At 43.3% G+C, this 5,812-nt stretch overlaps 1 non-coding gene across 1 annotated transcript; it reads left to right on the top strand.

Annotated features, from left to right (window-relative positions):
* The first annotated feature begins 333 nt into the window (after window positions 1-333).
* Window positions 334-407, top strand: Trnan-guu13 (transfer RNA asparagine (anticodon GUU) 13). The gene has a single exon. It is a non-coding gene; the product is annotated as a tRNA-Asn (tRNA).
* The last annotated feature ends 5,405 nt before the right edge of the window (window positions 408-5,812 follow it).

Below are 5,812 nucleotides of genomic sequence, written 5' to 3'. Positions count from 1 at the left end.
AGCTGACAGTTGCAAGTCCTTACAAAAGATAATTAATTAGAAACTGTCATCTTACTGCAACAGAGCCTTCCAGGCTGGGGTTGGGGGGCGGGGAGGGGCGAGCAACAGTATTTTAATCCACGTAGTGACTTGTAATTTTCCTCCATCTTGGGGCGTAGTTTTCCAACATGCTTTGTAAGTGGACGGGGGATTCAAAAGGATTAAGAACCTGTAGTAAAATTACTGCTTCTGGTGGGAATCAGGCAGAGGGCGGAAAAAAAAAAAAAAAAAAAAATCACAGCGCCTTTATTATTCGTCGTAAGAACCTCTCCTGGAGCCACCGCGAGCACCAAAGTCTCTGTGGCGCAATCGGTTAGCGCGTTCGGCTGTTAACCGAAAGGTTGGTGGTTCGAGCCCACCCAGGGACGCCCTAACTTTTTATTTTACGGAGCTCTTTTTAGTCTCTGCATTTCCGTGCCAAACTCAAACAAACTCAAGTCGGACCTTCTAAGCTATCCTTCCCTGTCTTTCTACTTTCAGAAATCTGTTCTGTCACGATGAAGACCTCCTTCCGATTTTTGCTTTTTCCACTTTACTTTATCCAACGTGCTAGATATTTATAGAAAATAGAATAAGCCTGAGAAAAAGAACCTATCATATGGTCTCAATTAAATTTTTAAAATTAAAAGAATGTAAAGCAAGAGAAATTAAAAGGAAAGTTATTTTCATAGTTTGCTTACACATTACTTGTGCACAAAGTGCCAAACCCTCCCCAAATAGTTACTCTGAGAAAACAAACCATAGTGACATGATAATAATTTCTCTCTCGTGCACAGATTACAGAAGTCTAAAGCCAGTTTTAAGAAAAGGGTAAAGACTGATGCTAAAAGGTAAAGCCGTCAGTGAGTACCTGTCTACAGCACAAGTCAGGTAGCATTAACAGTATTTTAATTGGGGGATTGATTTTTTAAAATTTTTATTTCTGCACACATACATACACATGCACATATATTCTCTATTTCTTCTGGGTTATCATACTAATTATTTCTGAGTATATGTGTAAGTATACACATTATTAATTTATTCTTTTTAAAGACAATTTATTTTATGTGCACTGGTGCTTTGCCTGTGACTGTGCCAGATCTCTTAGAACTGGAATTGTAGACAGTGGTGAGCGGCCATGTGGGTGCTGGGAATTGAACCCAGGTCCTCTGGAAGAACAGCCATCTCTCCAGCCCCCACATATTAATTCTTATCTTTTTATGTTGCTGCACCTAAATCCTATAGGCTGAGTAACTTATAAAAAATAAGGGTTAGCTTGGCTTAGCTTACTCTTGTGGAGGATGGGGGATAGCACTGCAGCAGTCAGGGGTATTCTTCTAGTGGGAACTCTGCAGAAACTCAAGAAGTATCACAGGCTGAGGGAGGGCAAGCTCACAAGCTCACAAAGCCACCGGTGCCCTCATGGGAGGGGAAGTGAAGTCACCCTCATGACCTCCTGTGGTTCTCATTACCTCCCGAGGGTTCCCATAAGACTTCTGGGACATAAGTTTCCAAGACAGGACTGCCAGGGACACGCCCAAACAGCAGCATTCATAAAGAATGGTGGCTGTTGAGTGCCACCTACTTGCCAGACATTGTTGTAATCAGTTGTCCTAAGGTCAGTGTCACTCAGGTTGCGGAGAAGAGCTCAGTCCAGGGGAGCCACATGCCTGAAGTCACAGTTAGCTTTGAACTCAGGTCAGGCATGAAGCCCACATTCCTCACTGCCATATTGCCCACCTCCAAAGTAGTGACTTGATTACTTAATTTAAATGCAAAAGTGATATTTGAAATTTTATCTACATGAAGTCTCATTAATATCTTGCTACTGATGTCATGCAGGGAGTTTAGAAACGTTGTAGAATGTAAAAGGGCATTGATTAGATTACACACTAAACTACACGTTCATGTCTGGAGGAATGGGTTTTTGTTTGTTTTGTTTTTGTTTTTAAGGAGAAAATGAAATCATCTGTTTTAGGATGAGTTGGTAAACCCTGATTGGATCTATTAGCCAATGTAGCCAGATAATGAATTTTGATAGCTGGACCTTGGTTAAGGATGAAGAAATAGCTAAATAAGGGGTTGACTAGATTGGGGACCAGCTTTAGGAATGCAATGTAACAGTTTAGCAAGGGAGAACAAAGGGGAGAGGCCAAGACCTGCTCTTCAATAGATTTGGAAACAAACGGTTACATTTGGACAACTTAATTTGATTCTTACTCTCTCCATTTGGTGATATAACCATGCCCAGATACATGCTTAGACCATTTACACACAGCATTGACTAAAGACTAAACATATTTGAAAGACTATGCTGAGTGTCTGCATATGTGAAATCAGAGGGAAATTCACCAAAATAGAATTATAAACTCATAAAGGAATATAATGTTGTATCATCCAGGAAAGGAAAAAATACATGGAAAATCACAGGCCTGCCATAAAAAAATAATTCATTTACAATATTTTTATATTGCAAGTATTTCTGTAGCAGAGGTTGGGAAAGGTCATAAGGCTAATTTGTTTTCCTTTTTATCTCTAAACCTGTACCTGACATCCTATGATGCAAGATTGAGGGGGTGGGTCACTGAAGAAACACATTTTCCTCATTTCTGAACACATAGTACATTATATTGAATAATACAATCAGTATAATATACTGAATTTTCATTTAATTTCTCCAAATTTTGTTAGACATTGCATTGGCCATTCTTGGTTGTCAACTTGATTCCGGCTGGAATTACCTAAACTCAAGTTTGGACGTAGAGAGATGGCTCAGTGGTTAAGCGCACCCACTGTTCCTCCAGAGGTCCTGAGTTCAATTCCTAGCATACACATGGCAGCTCACAACCATATCTGATATGTAGTCACGTGAATCTAATGCCTCCTTCCAGTGTGCATGTATGCAGGCAAAACATCCCTGTACATAAAGTGCATAACTAAATAAATCTTCACAAGTAAGTAATCCTATGAGGGGTTTTTCTTATTAAATCATTTGAAGTGTGAAGACACCACATCCTCAATCCAGGTCTCTTGAGGTGGGAAGACCACCTTAGACCTGGGTCACACCTCCTTGTGGCAGGCTATACAATGGGCACACTCTGCCTGCTTGCCTTTACTGGCAAGTCCATTCCTTCACTGACATTGCAGTCTACTTCTTTGAGGTTCCAACATGTGCTAACACATCTAGCCTCATGGACCGAACTACTGGATTCTTGGACTTTCTACTGGGAGACAGCCATTGTTGAACTAGCTGAACCAGCCTGTAAGCCCTTCCAATAAATCTCATATGTCTGTATGTATTAGTTCTGTTGCTCTAGAGAACCCTGACTAATGCAGACACCAATGCCACCTAAAAGATATATAAGGGGATCAAGGCCAATGTCCTGGTGATAGACTGCAACCTTAATTCCATGTTAACACTCCATCATTCACAGTTGTCTTCCCCCAAACCCATAAATAGTCCTGCTCTTCTCAATGAAAAACCAGGCAACACCCAGGAGACATTCGTCCTACAAAATATTTGACCAATACTATTCAAATTGTCACAATCCTCAAAGGCAAGGAGAAGAATCTGGAGGAACTCCTATAGCTAAGAGGAGTTTAGGGAAGTATGACAAGCAAGTCGTCTCAGAGGCTTTCTCCTCACCCCAAATTGTCTCTATTTTTTAGTCTAAGTGGATTTGGTTCCTTTGAAAGCAGTGTAAAAATTTTTTTTTTGTATCAAATTGAAATTGACTCCACCCATGTGGTGGTGAGGGATGGGAGAGGGGAAGAAAGGGGAGGAAAAACATGGCAGTCAGAAGACAACCTTGGGTGTCAGTTCTCCACCTTAAGACAAGGGGTCCTTTTTTGTCACTATACAAGCTATGCTAGCTGGCCACAGAGCTTCTTCTGTCTTCTCATCGCATTTCTCTGTAGGAACACGGAGACTGTCTATACACGCCATGACGGGATTATAGATGTATATTGTACTGTCCAGCTCTGAGTAGGTTACCTGGTGATCTCCCTCTTCCTGATTCTTAGAAACAGTTTTCTGTTTTGTCAGGAGTGGTATAAGGCACACCCCTGGGATACACAGAAACTTCTGTTTAGCTGAGAGGCTCTGTGACGGTCACTGTAGTCTCAGCCTAGGTCTGGACTTCATGCTCAAGCGTGTTCTTACCAAATGAGTTCCATCTTCAGTGGCTTCTGCTTTCCACAGGGAGGCAGGAGAAACAGCATTGCTTCTAACTCGATGCGTCCTCGGTCCTTTAAATTTCTCTAGATTCCACACATTTGGGCTGAGGGTGGAGAGTCCCTTGTTATACTCCTTACGTAGTTTTTCATAGGTATCTGAAAGTAAAACCAGTTGACGCTTTCAACACTCTGCCTATAAACAGCCTCTCCAGACCTCGAAGTGACATGAGGATCGTCTCTGTTTCCTGTGTCCTACAGGTGACACTTTCCCCACAGTCACATCGGTGTGTTCACACCATGTACACACTAATGTACACTTGAACTCTGTAAGGGTTTTCGTTTTAGCCCATCTCCTGAGTCTAAAACAAATGTCGGTATTCATTCTCTGACCCCAAGTTCTGTTCCAATGATCTCTAGCTGCAGAAGAAAACACTATAAAAACCAGAGGCTTGAAAAGGACTTCCATGATACTATGCCCCCAGCTCCAGGGGTTGGCCAGACTCCTCTAAGCAACAATTGTTACCTCTCTTATGTGGGATGGTTCAGATGTTGCAATGAGACTGGGCCATTCAGCATCTCCGTGTTCCTTTCAAGTGCCTTTGTCCTTGGGACCTCTCATTCCACGGGTTTGTCTCTCTCCTGCTCTCTCTCTCTCTCTCTCTCTCTCTCTCTCTCTCTCTCTCTGTCTCTCTGTCTCTCTCTCTCTCTCTCTCTCTCTCTCTCTCTCTCTCTCTCTCTCTCTCTCTCTCTCCCCCAAGTGGCTTCAGGGCTCCAAGAAGGTACAACAGGAACACACCCAAAGGATAACAGAATCTAAGACAACGCGTTCTTGCTCTTCCGGCTGTCTCTTGTATCAAAGTTTGGGGCACATAAGGAATGCAGAAGAAAACGCTGTAATAGAAACGATACTCTCGGCTCTTGGAGTCTTTGCACAGAGACTGGGAAAGCAACCAGGACAACGAACTTCCCGTGTCTTAAAAAGGGTTTCATTATGTTTTCACGCTTGTGCACCCTTGTACTTTATACATGTCCACACTGTCCACATCCCTTTGTGGAACTCTGTCCAGGACGCAATGCAGGCACTGGAGTCCTGAAATCATGCGGGTCTGACCTATTATTATTCCCTCCTAGTTGGGATGGTGATGGCAGGGAGCTCATTCCACCCTCTGTCCTAAGACTCAGCCACTCTGGCACAGGTCTCCCACTCCACCCCTCCCTGTCCCCACCCCCACTACGAAGCTTTCTGAGGATGAGGCTGCTTTAGAGCCACCTTTAACCCCTGACCCGGAAGTGAAGTCAGCGAGCTTACAGGTCCACTAAGCTGGGCTTGGATGGAATGGTTTCTTAGGCCTCTGCTAAGAGTCAAGTGAAGAGGCATGTATCCTGTCCTCCATCTCTTTTGTCTCCCTTTCTGTTCTGTTTACGTTAGCTTTGTTCCAATAGATTGACCGATTTGTTGTTTGTTTGTTTGTTTGTTTTGCGACAGGGTTGCTCTGTGTAGCCCTGGCTGTCCTGGAACTTGCTCTGTAGACCAGGCTAGCCTTAACGCAGAGATCTGCCTGCCTCCCCTTCCCCTCCCCCCAGCCCAGTGCTGGGATTAAAGACTTGGGCCAGC

Source organism: Rattus norvegicus, chromosome 17 (genome assembly GCF_021556685.1).
Source record: "Rattus norvegicus strain SHRSP/BbbUtx chromosome 17, alternate assembly SHRSP_T2T, whole genome shotgun sequence".
Classification (NCBI taxonomy): domain Eukaryota; kingdom Metazoa; phylum Chordata; class Mammalia; order Rodentia; family Muridae; genus Rattus; species Rattus norvegicus.
Note: the sequence above shows the minus strand (reverse complement) of the source record. Positions and strands in the feature narration are given on the sequence as shown.